The sequence below is a fragment of the Zosterops lateralis genome (genome assembly GCF_965231275.1).
Source record: "Zosterops lateralis genome assembly, chromosome: 4".
Taxonomy (NCBI): domain Eukaryota; kingdom Metazoa; phylum Chordata; class Aves; order Passeriformes; family Zosteropidae; genus Zosterops; species Zosterops lateralis.
This window is the reverse complement of record NC_139765.1, coordinates 22242695-22260065: the sequence shown is the minus strand read 5'-3', so window position 1 is coordinate 22260065 and position 17371 is coordinate 22242695. Positions and strand designations below refer to the sequence as shown.

Here is a 17371-nt window from a genome sequence, read left to right as displayed (position 1 = left end):
TGAACCAGTGTAGCAGGAAATTAATATGCATGGAAAATCAATAATGCAGCACAATTTCAGTAATGAGCAAATAACAAAACCAAAATCAAATTCTTTAATACTCTCAGGTACTGCAATATAAAGAAAGTGATTTTCATCATCTATTGATGAGGTCTGGGTATATATATGCAGCTTAATGGGCGATGTTTTTATGAAGGAAGAGCAGCATAGTGCAGCCTCAGCAACTAAAAAGCTTAAATCTTTGGTGCTTGGTATGTGTATACGATTTTATAGGAGGAAATTATTCAGAATGTCGTCTGGGATATATTAAACGGCTAACTAGCACAAATAAATACTAGACACTGGGATGCTGTGAGAATTGTATTCCTACTCTGTCTAGGCTAAGTGTGGCAGAGCTGTGAGGCAGAGCCAGTCAGATCCCTAAAGTGTTTCATATCTGCTTTTAGCTTTCCCATTCTGTAGCACCTTCTGTACCCTATTTTGGTGCTTCACTTTACCTACCCATTTAGAGGTGTTTTAGGGTGTTTTGATACCTACCACTACGTCCCACTTCAGAGGTTTCCACTTTCTCATCCCATAAGAGCTCTTCTTATTTGAAAGTCCAGAACTGCTATTGCTGGCAGGTTGTCAGAACAGCATAAATGGGCATGGGAAGCTGTACTACAGCCAGTATGTGGAATGCGAATTACAGCCTGGGCAGCCCTGGGGAGCTCTATATGGGTGAGGACAGGGAGTAATGAATGTTAGCAAGTGTGTATATGTATTTTAGATGGCAGATAGCTTTATGGAATTTTCTTGGAGGACAACAGCTGCAGTTTAACTTGTGTGTTTTCATTTAGCAAATGCTTCTAAAAATATTTTTTGGCTGTATTTTGTTTGTTTTGTTTTTTCTTCCTGCTCTCTGCAACATTTGATTCGTAGTAAGTATTTGCCCTTCAGTCTTGCTTGTGTCCCTGAAGCAGCTTAAATTCAGATCTGGTTTTCACTAATGAGGTTTCAAGGCTTTTAGCTAATCTGATTGCAAGCTTCTAACTTGATAGCAGCAGCAAAAGAAGACTTCTGTTGCCACAGGCTGGGGCTGGTGTGAGAGAATCAGCGATGGCTGATCCATCACCTGCCTTTTTGCACTGGGAAAGAAGGAAGTGGTGTGGGGAGTATGTATAGGGATGCTCACCCTGTAACAAAGTAATTATGAGATACAGGAGCAATTGTGTTGGATTTCCTCAAATTAGGAGCTGGATTTGAGCTAGTAAGGGTAAGTCAGTGTATCGTGCTCTTCTCCATTACAATTCTTTACTATAAGTACTTGTACTGTGTATTTTTCCACAATTTTCTTAAGGAGAAAAGTAGCAAAGCAGAGCTTATTTTTAGGGCTTTTCATCCTGTGACCACAGTAGTCAGATTCTGACTAGCCCTTTCTTTCACTTTATGTAGCATCCTACTCCATCACTTGTTTGAATGCCTTTTTCGTTCCTTCAGGCTCTGAATGCCGTTAATTGCTGGCTGCAAACCTTTCATTGTGCTGTTTTTACACCCTCTAGTGGTTAAATCATACCCAGATGTTCCAGATTATTGGAGTTTTTATTCCTGCCAGTGGTAATATGTGGTTGGTTTAAGTCTTCACTTTGACCATTTGGGAATGCTTAGGTCTCCAGAACGGAGTTTATTTTGTATTTTTTTCCCAAGTATTTAAGCATTCTGTTGTCCTCATGCATGGGCAGCAGTACTGAAAAAAATGAGATGGGGTTCATGGTGAGGCTCTTTCTCTCAGAATCCTGGTCTTGTGTGATTGCTTTATGATAACCCAGAGCTCTGGATGGTTATGCAGCCCCCTTGCTCCTCACTTACCCTGCCAGAGTGCTGGCTTGCTGGACTTTTTGTGGTGATAGGACCTGGGGACCATGTGTGCTAGATAATTATTGTATAAGTTTGCCTAAAAAGAGGCTTTCTGTTGCTGAAGTGTTGCACTACTGGATCTATGTTACAGTCCTGTAAGGAGCTTGAAGAGCTCTCTCAGGCTATTTTCAGAATTCAACATTTGCTCTGTGGATGCCTAATGCACATTTAGGAATGGGAGGATACCCTTTTCCCAGAGCTAGGCTGATGGCTGGGACGAAGCCCATGGTAAAGGGAAAATGACGGAACATTGGTGTAACATAGTGTAACATTGTTAACTGGGATGAGAACCACATCTTTCGGTGAGGAGGGCTTATTCCCTGGCGACTATTCAGTTTTTTTATCCCTCTGTTAGGTCTGCCAACAAAATGATATTTCTTTTTTTGTAACACAAGCGCCTGCCTAAAATGCAGTGAACCAAAACTTCCTTGCTTCATTTCCCAAGCTGTGATAAACAGCTCTGAGGTAGTTTGACTTGGTCTCAACATGGAAAATGACTGGTAGAGCTATACTGATACAGCTTTTACATACACACAAATTCATCAAGAATACATATTCTACTTCCAGAAGGCTGTTCCATGCTGACTGTGCCAGCTAATTTTGTATATAGCCAAGGCCTATATCATATTACTCTAGTGCTTTTCATGTCCAAATGTATTAGACATGATATCTGAGATTTGTTAGAGTGCTGAATACTGGCACTTCTGTGGTGGAATTTGGCAGCTGCACAGAATAATTTTGTTTCTCAACAGGAAGCAAAATGAGCAAGAATACCTTGTTTAGCTGGCACTGAAGGGAAGAGAGGAGGAGAGAGTTTATGGAAGCAGGAGGTAATTGCACACACCAGAACTGGGTCAAGATGTTAGAGCTATTATACTTCTCCTGTTATGGAAAGTGATCCTCAGCTAACACAGCGGGTTAGGATATTAGTTTGAAGCTTCTTTTAAAAGCTTATAATTTCCTAAGTACAATTCTTAAACTGGGCCATTGGCTTGGTGCTAATGTGGTGGAAACATTATCTATCACAAGTGACACTTCCTTCAACAGCTTAATTTCGGTGGCTGGTTTTCCATCTGAACACTCACCAGGCCTGACCTGTTGTTCTTCTGTATGTAGATGAGGCTGCAGCCCAAGATAGCGGGTGCCTATGGCAACTGCTAGGAACAGCTTTATCGGTATCCTCTCAGTTTTGAGTTCAAGCTTAAGGTGAAATGCTGTTAAATCCTCTCCAATTGCCAGCCTTTTCCCCTGGGTCGTTACTCACTTGCTGCATTGGAATATCTGACTGGGCATCGAAGGCTCCAGGTGGATGTGTGCACTACATTCCCTGGGGGCCAAAAGCTGGTGAGGGGAAACTGAACGGCAGTGGTGGCAGCTTGTGAGAACAGGAAGCCTCCCCGTTGCTTTTTTCCTCCCTATTTGTTTTCTTTGCCCAGTCCCTTCTGATGTGGGGAGTTTGGCCAGGAAGACCTTCATCCTGAGATGTGAAGGGTGTGTGAGAGCTCCCGTGGGGAAGCAGGTCACTGGACTTCCTGTTGGAGCTGGCTGCACAGAGGCACTGCTGCTCATTGGTGGTCTCTTGGCAGCAAGCAGCAGGGATCTTGACACAGAGTTCAGAGGGGAAACCTATCCTCTCTCATCTGTGTGGTCTGAGACTCCTTCACTTATCTTCCTCTTGGGAATATTGCCACAACTTGATTAGCAGCTAAGTGGCCCAGCATTGATTAGGATATCCACCCCAAAAAATCTCTTGATGTAGCACCAGCAGACTTGAGATGCTCTTGCCATGAAGCAAATAAAAATGTCATCTTGGAGGAAAATGGCTTGGTCACTTGTGTGTTTTCGCTTGTACCATGATAGCACCAACCACAGTCTCTCTAGTGCCCTGCTTGGTCAGTTTTGTAACAAAGACTCCTTGTCTCAAAGTTCAAATCTAAGTAGTCTTCCTGAAAAGTTTTAGTTTTTAATTCGTTTTCCTCCTAGTGACTGACGATGAGAATAAACCCTCCAGTGTGTATGTTATGTGGCTGTGTTACCTGTGAAGTGGTGGCAGTGGAAATGTTATGTTATTCAGGAGTTAGAAAGGAGCATAGTTTGGGTATTTTTGGGTTGTTCATTGCTTACACACCTCATTTGAAAAGTGTATTTAATACAAATTCTTAAACTCAGGGGCAGAGAGAGGTTCTAGAGAGGCTCAAATAAAGTTTTAACACCTTACTCTGTGAGTAAATAGCCAGGACAAAGATCATGAAGCTTCTGAGATTCTCCATTCTCCATAAAATGGAGAAGACCAGGCTCACCGTTCTTGGTACTTTTGAGGAGTCCCCCTTGGCTTGAAAGCAATCAACCCAAAATTTGGGATGGGATCAAGCTAATGAGGGCAAACTGCTCCAAGCACTTTCCTTATGTTTAAAATTAGGTGGATTAGGATAAATCTGCCAAATCTCCTGTGTTCTGCCTCATACAGCCTCTCTTTAGACAAGCAATGAAATGTTTCCACACTGTACTAGACAGGACTGAAGGGATATTCTATTACTGACCTAACTGCAGTGTCCCATAGAAAATAACGAGCTTCATTTCAGAAAATGTAGTCTGGGCAAAAATGTCCAATGTGTTCAGGAGGTGAGAAGCATCTGTCAGATGCTTCACAAAGGGGTTCAAGAGTGTGTAGTGGGAGAAATGCTGGGATGTTACTGCTTCACAAAGCTATGAAGAGTTTGGGCCAGTTCAGATGTGTTTATGGAAAGCCATTTAACACTGCAGGAGTGAAGGAACTTGGGAAGTCCTTTACCAGATTGCATCCCACGGTACTTAAAACTCTCAGTACATTCAAAATGTAAAAACGTATTGAGAGAGTGAAGAGAGTTAGGTTAAAACAATGTAAATTGTGATATGTGAGAAGGAAAATAAAGAACAGAATGTTTAGCTAAAAACTGAAGGAGGAGTTGGCTACAGATTGAAGTTTAAACAATAAAGGATGAGTTGGAAAAGTAAGATCCACTGAGTCTAATCTGCTGATATATCTCCCCTGAATCCAGAGCTGTCTTGGTCAGGCACTTGATAGGTCACTTGAAGCATAAAGTGTTTCCTTGTTTTACTCAAGACCAGACTATATTCCTAAGAAGCGGCAGGAAAGATACAATAAGTGTGATTAAAAAAAAGTTGTAGGACATAAACCACCAAATAACTTAGCTTGTTATAAACCTCCTCTCTGAAATTTCACTCTGAACTAAGTCTCTGTGCTTATATTGGCCACATTCCCCCAAATCTCTGCTTTCCTTTTGTTTAGCTGATTTCCTAATTTCAAACCCCTTAAATAATATAGGAAGCATGATGTCTTGCAGTTGACATGAGTCTTGCAAATAGATCACTCTGGCTGTATATTTATTCCCTTCTTCCCTCATGTCTGCTGCCTTTCTAATCTCTGAATTGAAGGAAATGAATCTTTTCCATACAGACCCCTGAATACCTTCCATAAACATATCCAGTGAACTCCATGCCAGTGCATGTCTTTCTTGTAATCAATAACAAAAGATAATGAGTAACCACAGGGAAAAAACTTGTAAGAAAAGAAATAGTTAAGGAGTGCACCTAATTCAGATACATGGGAAGACTTCCTCGCAGTAAGCTCCTGAAGTCCTATAAACAGCTTCTCAAGGGAAGTAACAAATAACTTGCTGATGAATAGTCTGACCAGACCTCTGGGGTTGTAAGGCGTTGGCAGGAAATGGGCTTGGATGATGTAATACAAATTCCTTTCATGTTTCAGTCCTCTGATTCAAGCAATTTCTCATCTCTGCTTAAGGGTTAAAGAGAGGAGATTTGAGTCAGCCTTGGGAGAGTACCAGGAGACCACTTTTTCTCCTGTGATGACCATTTGAGTGTTACTCCATGTCTGTCTTGGAGATTCCTAAGCCCCTCTGTTCCTTTGGCAAGAGGGACAGCATCTTGTTTAGATTTTCCCTTCTGAATGATTATGCCAGTGTGGCATGTGTGCTAGGAATAGTCTGGATCTGTTATAGGACTAAAACCAAATAGTGCAGAGAAAACGGCCTGTTGATAGCTATGATATCCTATTGAGGGCATGAAAGCAGCTATTCCAGGTCAGACAGGTCTCTGCCTTCCAGGGTTCTGGCTTTGACAGTGTCTAATAGCAAGTACTTAAAACAGAGGGACCAGTGCCAAGATTCGGTGATGCTTCCCCTCTGCTGTGCTCTTGAAGCAATCCTGTGGCTTTGGGATTTCCTGGCTATAGATTTTTATTCTTTTTTAAAAGTCACCTGTGATAGATTTTTTTTTTCTTTATTGAATTTCTCTAAATGGTTTTGGAGCCTGTCTAAACCTTTGGCATCCACAGCATCCTGTGGCAACAAGTCCCTGTTTTGGGTGGTTTTTTTTTAATGGGGGAAAAGTTCTTCTGTACATTACTAACTTGAAACTGAGGTGGTTTTAAAGCTCTCGAGTGGGCGAGACTTCGGCTTCTTAGCTTTTTTTTTTCTTTTCTTTTTAAAAAATATTATTATTATTCATTTTTTAAAATCCCTCGAATAATACCTGTGCAGCTGTTATTTCTAGGTACCCAGAGGAGCCGCAGCGGGATGCTGACGGACAGTCTGTGCTCTTGGGAGCTTCGGCTCTGGCCGCCGAGCCGAGCCGAGCCCCGCGGGGCCGGGCGGCGCTGGCGCTGCGCTGCCGGGAGAGGGCAGCCGGCGCACGGCTAGCGCGCCCCGCCCCGCCCCGCCCCGCCCCGCCCCGCCCCGCCCCGCCCCGCCCCGCCCCGCCCCGCCCCGCCCCGCCCCCGTCCCTGGCGCTGCCCCGCACAGCGCAGCCCGCGGGAGCCGCACAGGGGACTCGGCCTCTGGCGTTCCGCAAACGATTGGGGGTGACTGGTCATAGGTATTCCTGGAACGGTTCTTTTGGGCCAGGGAAATTGTGTTTAGAGGGATGGGGTGAGGGCAGCCCCTTCATGAGACCTGCGCTGGCCTTGGGCTCGTTGACAAGTCACGATGGAAAAGATTTCCACAAGTCTTTGGTGCGTGAGCAGAGGCAACATCTAGGAGGAGTGTTGGAGGAGGAGTGCTCCCAATAGACTTGCTTTTAGAGTGGAGCCTAAGCAGGCACTCTGTAGGCTTTCCTGCCCTGAGCTGGTTTCTTCAGAGGGAAGGCCCAGCACTGCTGCTGTTCAGAGGCACTGTGAAAGATGATCTCCGCCTTTGGACACGCAGAGCCTGTGCTGCAGTGGTGGGTTTTCTCCAGTGTGCATTATGCACATCATGGAATCTCACAGCTTTAAGTGAATGAAGAGCATGTGTGTGAAAAAATAGTTTTCTTGCATCTTAATTTTGTTAAAAGGCAGCTAGAGATCCCAAGAAATTCAGTTGGTCAGTGTAGTTACAGAATGTGGAACGATGCTGAAAAAGATCAGATGTTTATGGTCAGATCCTTTACTAAAGGAAATTAAGCCAACAACAGACATACATTGCTAATTTTTAAGGGCTAATCATGTCAGATCAATTTAGTTTTTTCGTTTGACATGGCAGCAGGCCTGGCAGACAGAGAAAGCGGCTGGCTTTGGACATAGTCCCAGATGACCTTTACATAAACTAGACAAATGAAAGGTGAAATTAAGAAGGGGCTGAATGTCTCATTGGAAAACCGTATGTGGAACAATTATATCATGCTTTTTTTTGTGTGTGTGTGTCTGATCTGGAGTCTTAACGTGATCTGGCTTGGCTCCTCTGCTGTTCTCTACTGTTCATCAAAATTGAGGGTAATAAAACAGTGACTGAAATATGTATGTGCAGGGGCTGGCAGCCTTTGGGAGATAGGATTAAAAGTTGGAAAGATCACAGTAAATTGCAGAAATGCTCTGAAATCCAACAATGTGAAATTAAACAAAACCAAGTTGTATTAACAAAAGGAAGTGTATATGCAATGTAAAATGTAGACTAACTGGCTAAGCACTAATGTCCAAGGAAAGGTCTGGGGTAATAGGAGATAACAAACTGAGTTTGCAGTGCTGGTTTTTGTGATCTTGAAAACTTGGTATGGATTTCTAGATGTGTCAAGTAACTGCAGAAGACAGTTACTCTTTGCAGCTTAGTACAGCAAGTGGAGCACTGTACCTACTTTTAGGCACTTCAGGATGTAGACAGGTCCAATCTGGAAAATGTCCCCGGAAGAACAAGAAAAGGAGGCTCAGAGAGCCTGACATAGTAGGAAAATACCAAACTTGTTCCTTCTTTTAAAAAAGACAGAGTAGAACGTATGGAGAATGGGGATTGATTATTTATTGTGTCCATTGAAGACAGCTTAATTGGTATCAAGGCTTAAATTGGATATCATGGAGTCAACCAGCATTTTCTGATTTAATGTAGTAAAGAAGTGGAAGGGTAATTTAGAAGATCAGAGTTCCAGTTTCTAGGAGTCTGTAATAACAAGTTAAGCAATTCCTGATGGATGTTTGCCTAAACATGCTCTATGCTGTCTCTGAGCATGGAGGACCTCTTGTCTCCCCTGCCCTGTATTTGGATTATTTTGTGACAGTCAAAAGCTGGTTGTTACCACTGACATTATTCCACAGCCATATGACTACTCTTTGTTTTTCTGTTTTTTTTTCTTTTTTTGGTGTGTGTCTAAATTTTTAAGGTAAGTTCCTCTGCTCCTATATGATCTTAAAAGTGCCCAAGATCCTTTCATCATGACAGCTGCCTCAGCTGTTTCTTCCTGAGCTTGCTTATTACTCAGATGGTGTGGGTTATTCAGCATCTCTGAGTCAGTCCTTTGCTTTGTCTCACAGTAATAATATCTACTGTGTGTGAACCTTGGATTGATCTGATGTTTTGATTTCCCTTTAAGCTCTCCGGTCAGATTTCCATTATGAATGTGTTTAGAAGAGATATTATTAATGTTATTTTTCTTTAATTAACATAAACCCATCCTTGCTACCCTGCCTGCATGAAGAAAGGACTGAGAGGATTCAGAAGGAGCATTTCCTCAGGCTGGGCAGGGAGCATGCTTCTGCCTGGCTGTGACTGGGATCTGCTGTGGGAGGGCAGCCTGTGTGCCTTAGCCCGAGTACCGCAACTGCTTCTGTGCCCTGCCTGTGCCGACTGCTTGAGCGAGACCCGAGTAAATGAATGGGATTGCTTTTTATTCTGCTGACTTCTCCTGCATGGTGAGTGAGCAACTTTGCATTAGCTGGAGAAGGATGCTATGTGCAAGCAACCTGCCTCAGTGAGCTACGCAGATGTTCCTCAGAATAGCTGGTATATGGATGATGGTTTCATAGTTCATAGTATTAAGGGAGAGGTATTTCCAGCAGTAGCATAATGTTGCTGAGAGCAAGCATTTGCCAGATGGTTTCAGCTCCCCCGAGGTTTTGGGATGTGAAGGGGAAGGGGCCAAGAACACACTTTTGATTCATTCCATTAGTAGATTAATCGGCACTGTCCTGGCTTAATAAGTGTCTTAGATTTCCCAGTGGAAATGGCACATGTAATTCTGCCCAGGTCACGCCTTGCACCCCTGTGTTGAAACTTTCACAGCAAGACACTGTACTGCTGCAGGGAACATCTGCAAAGCAAGACTAGGGGTGGGGAGGGGGGGTGGTATGTTTTTGTAATGGAGGGAGAGGTGAGAAAAATCTTTTTAGTAGGAACTGTTAAATAATGCTTGTGGGAGTGAAATAGGTTGTGAGAATCTTCTTGAATTCTGCATTTTGGTGGGGACATATTTTAAAAATCTTGCAGTGGTAATTTGATGTTAGGAGGCTTTTCTTCTCCCCTTCCATTCTGTATTAATTGCCAGCTAGATTGCATTCTCCAGGAAGTCTGATTAGAGGACAAGGGTGCCCTTCCTGATAAAGGTCAGAGGCTGCTGTCTCCAGAGGCTGTCGATATAATGATGAGAAGTGTCTAACAGATTTTAACTGAAAACCTCAGCAGATGCTGAGCTATTTACTTGGGGCTGAGGGTGGGCAGTCCTCCATGACCTGTCCCTTCCCACCTCTGTTTCCAAAGGCCAACCAGTTGTTGGGGAGTGGATTTAGTTGCTGCTGCTGCCCGCACAAGAGGTTTGTAGTTTGTGGCGTTTTAGGAGGAATCTGTGGTTTTAACTCTTGGTGCCTGTGGATTTCAATGAGCTGCTCTCTGATGTCAGAGCAGCATCAAGCTGGCTTGCTGCCAGGCCCAACGAAGGTTTAGCAATAGGATTGCATCTAATGAGACCCACTGACATTTCTTTGAAGCTGGATTTTGTTGAGGAGACACTTCAGATACTACCAGTAAACACATCTTTGCGTTTTCTGGTTCATTGTTCCTGCTACACCTGGAGAGCATGGGGCTACCCTTTCTTGCAGGTCAGGAGGACAGCAGTGGCTAACGTTGGCAACAGTTTGATCCTTGTTTTTATTTCTGGGGCACCTGTCACCCTGGCTTCTTGCCATGGTCTCTCTAAGATAAAACAGTGCTGCTCATTTCAAGTGCTTGGAGAACATCATCTTGTTTTCCAACCATTTATGGCAGCTAGCTCCAATCCTTTGCAGGGTCTGGAGGAAAACTGACAGGGGCCAAAGGAGTAAATGTCATGAGACTTGAGCTTTCTGTTGAAAGCTGAGATAGCTATTTTACATCCTGTGGTATATTTAGCCGGATTTAGGCTCCTTGGTATTTCCAGTAGAATGACATTTCAGAACAGGGAGCTGAACTCTGACAGCAGCATTGTCCCCAGTTGCTGTCAATTTGACCCCAGACAGAGAACTGCTGTTTTTCTTGAGCAGCTGCTTCTCTGGAGCAGAGTATGGGAAATGTGATAGTCTCTGAAATAAAATTGACAGATAGAGCTGGCCATCTGAATTTCACTCAAGAATTAATCTAATCACTGTGTAATATGTTCTTACTGGGTTATCCTACCTAAAGGGCAAAGTTAACTACATTAAGCACAATTTGGAGCAGTTGATTTCCTTCAGACTTAGACTTTGGATACAACTGACTATCTGTGTATGAACTTTGAGTTTTCTGGGCATCTCTAATCCAGTTTGTAGTGACATTAGCATTAGATAACCATAGCAAGGCCTTTATCTGAAAGGGAACCTGCATTCTTCAGGTCACACGAGGATGAAAAAAGATTGTTCTGGTTGCTGTTGCTTTCTGGAAATTTGGGAACAGGGAACAATTTAATATATTGTTGCTTTGTTATCCAAATAAGTAACTTCTTTAGCAGTTACCATACTTACCAGATGGCAGAGCTTAAATTTGGATTCAGATAAAGTGAGACTACATTGCATAGGACCTAGGACACAATAAATGCTTGTGTTGACTAGCCATAGTTACTTCAAACCATTCATCTCATCTAAACGAAGTGTGAGTTGCTACTCATTCAGTGTGTCTGTCTTAGGGATTGGAAGAGTAAGGAGGTTGCAATTATATCTAATGGAAGAGTCTTAATTTTGCCAGGGTTTGATCAGAAAATGCAATGGAATGGAATTCACAGTAATGTTTTTTTTGGGTGTGGTGTTTTTTTTTTTTTTTTTTTTTTTTTTTTTTTTTTTTTTTTTTTTGGTCATGGCTGCCTGTCAGAGAAAGAGGGGAAGGCGGATGAGCTTTAATATGAGTTCAGCTGAAGGTGTTCAAAATATGTGACCCCACAGACTGCAGTGATGCTGAACATTAGATCTATAGTTGGTCTGCTCCTATGAGAGCCAAAATCTTCCTGATTCAAGTACAAACATTGACGCCAGTTTGTTGGGACATCCCATGTTGCCAACTGTGGGTGTTTTCAGTACTAACTGCATGTGAGATCTGTTGAAAGAGATATGTAGGTATCTATCTGTATGCCTCTTGGAAGTCCCATATTAAGTATATATACTAAAAAGACTTTGAAGAATGGATTCTCTTCTGTTTATAAAGTGGGAGACCAGTAGTGTAGTTAGTCTTTACAGATACATACTTCTCTAACTTGTCTTATGCACATAATTCCCTGAGGGACCAGTCAGATTGAGGGAACTATTTGCTGCAGCCATGAGAGTAATCTAGCTAGATGGTGGTGGCAGAGGTATGGTTAAAGAGTGCTCTGCTCAGAATGAGATCAGAAACAGAATTGCATTTCTGACAACTAACCTTTGCTGATCATTGTGAATTGAAGTTAGGGATATTATACTGTATAACTAAAATTTTCCAGTAGCATTTCTTTCATCTCAGAATCTTCTTCTAGTTTATATCTATTTATACCTCTTACGCTATATTAATGCCTTTTACATTTGAACAGTCTGCTGTTCCTTTATGTGGCTTGATAACTGCCAATACCCTTGTTGAAATATTTTGCTTTTAGTTCTGCTAATGGCAATTTTGCCTGGGTTTTCTTACTCTCATTATGTAATGGAAGTATCTGGAGTCCCTGGCACGTGTGTTTGTCTATTTTCTCCCACCCGTACTTATCACAGGTTAATGCTGCATTCCACCGAAGTCTTCTAGCAGTTCAGTTTTGTTGTTTTTCAGGAGATGTCATTCAGTGTTCATTGGTGTTACCTCTTCATTAGCTGCAGTTAATCCTTTCTTCTTTGCTGATTATATCCTTGTGCCATTTTCCACACTGAAGCCAAATTTCAGGCACTCAGCTATTTTGTCTTCATTAGGTACATGAGGCTGCTAGGTAAAGTCATAGATTATTCTTCTTCTCAGAGGGTCAAATGAAAGAATGTTATTTGAATAAAAGAAGAAGTAAAGCATGTGTGACAATAAGGATTAAAAAAAGGGGCAGAGTGTAGTATTTGCTAGCTGATTTCTTCCCTCTCATAGGTGTATATACAGTTTGGGGCTTTATTAGACTTTGAGTCTCTTTAAGTTTAAGAAAATGCATTTTATATCCTTAAAAAGGGACATTAAAAGCCAGTTTTCAACCCAAGCAATAAAGGATAGAATTTTATTTCTCTCTCTAGCAACTTTATTATCCCAGGATTTGTAAACAGCTTTCTAAGCCATAGTAAATTAGATCCCAGCAGTATAGAGCCTCTGTAGATAAATATAGTAGCCATTATAAGTTGATATAGTCATATTGCCTAGGAAAATACTACTGTTATTGAAAAGGAATTTGCTCGGGGCAAGAAAGTACCCATTACTTCCTGAATAACTCACTAACATTGTTAACCTTCCTCTGCACAAACAAGCCAGGAGGAGTCTCTTTCTGCAGGATGGTATTACTCTCCATCTGTATTTCCCTTTACCATCAGCAGACCTAAACCAATGTTTCAGCATATTGATAAATGCCTCTGTGGTCCAGGCAAGAGAGTTGTGCCCTGTCTTCCCCTTTCCCTATTGCTGCAATACTTTTATCTTCATACCCTTTCTTAATTTCTGGGATGTTGCTGTGCTGATGAATCACTGATGTAGTACAGCCACTTGACATGGTCAACACAGAGATAAAAAATGGTGTAATGATGCTGCAGCTCGATTGATGAGGTTTTGGAAGCAGTTTCCTTCTTGCTGCCTGAAGTCTCACACCTTGAGCTGGTGCCATCAGTTCATCCTTTGGTATAGCTTCCTTTGTGGACTATGAAGAGATGAGTTGTTGATGTAGAAGCTGAGTTGATTTTTTTTTTTTTTTTAATTTATGATTTCCTCTTCAAAATCCACAGCCAGTGAAATACCCTATTTAGCACTGACAAGTCTAGGGCACAGAAGAATCTTTCTGCCCTTTATCAGTTCAACTGGATATTGTACTCCTTATTTGACACTAACATAGACTTTTGTTGGAATTTGATGCTGTGTAATACCTTTCTGTTACTTTATAGGAAAACTGAAGAGAGATCAAACTTCTTTCACTTTATGAAGGTATTAAGGCAGTTATTAGATAACCAGACTTTAAAAAAAGATATATTTAAATACCAGGGTTGAAGCTTGCTCTGTTTCCTGCTTACAAGTATCTAAATATATTTGCTATATGCTAGTTTAGTGTGGACTTCAGACTAGATCCATGTGGGATAGAATGCAAAAGATATAGCCTGAAAATCAAGCCTAGGGTGGCAACACAGCAGCAGAGAAGCTTTTTCTTATGTAGATGTTTAGCTTGCTAGATTCTTCTCAGAAGCTATTGGAGGATTGCAGACTTCACTCCTGGTCCACCATAGTAAGGCTAACAAGTATAATTAATGGAAATTCCCACTTGGCTGCCCAAACTCATGTTTGCTATATCCTGGGAGTGGCTGCATATTCATTCTGTTTCTGCAGATGAATGCCCAAACTGGAGCTGTGAGAATTCCTTACATCTAAATGTTTGCATGCTCTTCAGTGTTTAACTTTGAATTCCCAGGCTTCACAATTTAGTTTTGTTCATGTGGGTGTTCTTGGTTTTAATTTAAAAGTGTATTTTTAGGAACATATTTTCAGTGAAGTACCTTTCCTAGTTACTGAGCTTTTTTCTCTTGAAGAATTGACAGTGTCTTCCAGAATAGTGCTCTTGAGCATAGTTGTGAGGAGAGGAAAATCCCAAACAAACTCAAAAAAGCTTTTCTTGGTATCTATTTCTTTTTTTTTTTTTTCCCTTATCTACTTTTATGATAAGCCTATGAATTGAGATCTGAAGTTTATTTAAGGACTTAAATTTAATTACTGTGATAAGTCAATAGCACGACAGTCTTTAAAAATTGTTGGGTTTGTTTGCATGTCAGGGTGTTTCATTATTTCAGGCTTTCTGCTTTTTGTGGAAGATAAACTAGCTTTTGATAGGTTGCTTTTAAATAAATAGTCTCTTTTCCGAAGCCTGTCACTGACCATACATGCAGAAGAGAAAACAGGGAATCCAGTTTTCCAGTAATGAAATGAATTGCTCTATAACAAAATGTTCTAGTTTTTTTTTCTTGTAATATGCCAGTGTTTGGCTTATTTGCTTGGCAAAGCATCTAAGCAGAATTGTAGTATTTTTCTGAATGATTTATTGTATGCACTTTGTATTCTTGCCTCCTTTCATAAACAGGATAATGCAGAGTGAGGCTTCCTGGAATCCTTTCAGATGTCGAGAGGAAATCTACCTTGTGGCTCAGAAATTCTGATAATCAGAGATAATCCAGGATCCTGAGCAGAGGCAGTCTCACAAATGAGCAGTACTCTGCCGCCAGGGTAGTCTCCAGTGGCACCCAAAGAAGCAAACCAACCTCAAAGAAGATCCTCTTATCTCCATAGGAACTGCATGTGTGCCCAGGGCTGCCTTCTGTGCCTCTCCCAGATAGTTTCCAGCCCTATCTCTAATCTTCTTTCAAAAAACCAGAACAAACCCAAATAAAAATCAACTCAAATAAAACCCCCCAAGACACAAGGCATGCCCAAACCCACAACTAGCAGAGTTCTGATTCCCCTGTTCTCTTCCTGGGATCTTCTGCTGGAATCAGATAAGCCATGGAAAGCACCCACTGAACTGGAGAAACTTCCCTCTGGGCACCATAGAGCATGTTCCTTTTCCAGCGCTGGTCATGGTTGATTGACGTGTTTTCCCTTGAATCTCTGAAGCCTCGGCTGTCTGAGTGCAACTTCATGCCAGGAGTGGGGAGCTACCAAGGCGCAGAATACGTCTAGGCAGGACCTCTGGGGTTGTAGAGTGAGTCATGTCCCGGATCAGGCAAAAGAGAAGGAGGAGGCTCTCAGTGTGAGATTCTAACCACAGGTTTATTGTGGCCAAAGGGTCCAGGGAGAGAGAGCGGTGATCATGGGGATGCAGGGTCTTTTTAAAAAAGGGTGGCACAAGGGGTGGGTACAATACACTAGCCAATAACTATTCAGCAGGGGAGGATCACAGGGAGTGGTTCACAGGATTATGCCCAATGAGGGGATACAAAGGGAAGGTACAAAGCTGAGGAGCCAACAGGGTGTTGAGGAGAACAGAACTTTCTAGAACAGGGGGAAGGAATCAATCATTGATTGACAGGTGAAGGAGGGAACAAACCTGGGACAGAACCAATCCTGAGGAACTAACAGGGAGGTCAGGGACAAACCGTTGGGAAAAACAAGTACTGCAACAGTTGATGGTTCTTGAAATGTTTGCCGTGGTAGGACAATGATTGAGTCTTCATCCTCAGTCTGAATCCAGCATCTGCATAAAATGTGGACACTCAGAGTGGCTTTTGGCTGTGAGGAACTGCTTTCCTTCAGTTTGGAATTAAATTTCCCTGTTCAACCTGCTACAATCTTATGCCTTCAGTGGTAGTGCACCTTTCCTGATGCAGTCTTCTGGTATGATGGGGGCTGGCCCAACTCAGTGAGCAGCACCAAGGCTTTAATAACAATGGGCTGCAAGAAACGCCTGCATTTGCAGTTGCCATTGAGTCGCAATTGTACTTTTAGCCTTATGGCCGGTTTAATGTTAGTGCTGTAGTTAGGGCTTATTAGAGCTCCAAGTGCAGGTGATGCAGTTCAAAGCAGATTGCAGACTTCCCTGAGTGTCCACATTTAAATATGTTGACAGCTGTAGTACAGTTAAAACCCGCTTGTTATCTGGTTGCATCCCTTTTGTTTGCAAGCTTGCGCTAGATAAGAGAGCCACAGAGCTGTTTGTTGGGTAGCTGTTGGAACATTTTCCTTAGTTACTGCTGGAATGGAAGGCATTTTGTTATCACAGACTACAACAGCTGACTTTTCTCCAAATATAGAACAGAAATACATATTGAATGCTTTGGCCCTTTCTTCAGTATTGGGAATGTTTCTACCTTTTCCCCATAGTAGCAGATCAATGCAGTTGCTGGGGTTTCTATTCTTGAGAAGCTTTAAAAGCACATTATCATCTTCCAGCTCTGACTATGGATTTTACCTCCTGTCACTAGGTTTCCCTTATAAATTTTATTTTTTCCTATTCTAATTTCCTTTATATTTTCTTCTCTCAGCTTTTTTTTTTTTTTTTTAAGTTCTTTTCTTTTTTGTTCAAGCACAGCGATGTGACAGGGAAGCCCAATGAGCAATCTGTCTGTCTAAGAAAAATATGCCACTGTACCTCTGGTCCCCCTCAAGTGCTGAGTATGTATGTAGGTGCATTGGTTTGGTCTCTGTTCTCTGTACACATATCCAGATGCAATTGTCACAATCATTTTAACTAAGCTACTGCTAATTTGTATTTTTATAATTGATTGCTCATTTCTGTCAAGATGGAATCTAATATGAACTTACTAATTTTCAATGTAACACTTCTTGAACTAAGAAATTGTTTTCTCTAATTTAGCAATCTGGAGGGTGTTCTTTGACACCAGCCCCCCTATGCCTCCTGTGAATGTTGTTGCATTAGAAATTCCAAATGATCAGATGGGATTTTCCCTCAATTATGAAGAGGTGCTCATCTAGCCACTCACCCTGTGTGTTATCTAATATGATTTTAGTAGTGTGTAGCAGACACACCAGCTCGTACCCTGTCTTGAGCTTTATCTGCTAGAATGTTAATCCATGAGCATTTGAAATCATATGCCTCTGAGACACGATCAGCTGGAAATGGATAATGTCTG

At 41.9% G+C, this 17371-nt stretch overlaps 1 protein-coding gene across 6 annotated transcripts in view; it reads left to right on the top strand.

The window, feature by feature from the left end:
* The window catches only part of RBFOX2 (RNA binding fox-1 homolog 2), a gene marked incomplete at its 5' end in the record, with an annotated part of 172613 nt that overhangs the window by 36154 nt on the left and 119088 nt on the right, over positions 1 to 17371 (top strand). The gene's annotated exons all lie outside the window — the stretch shown is intronic.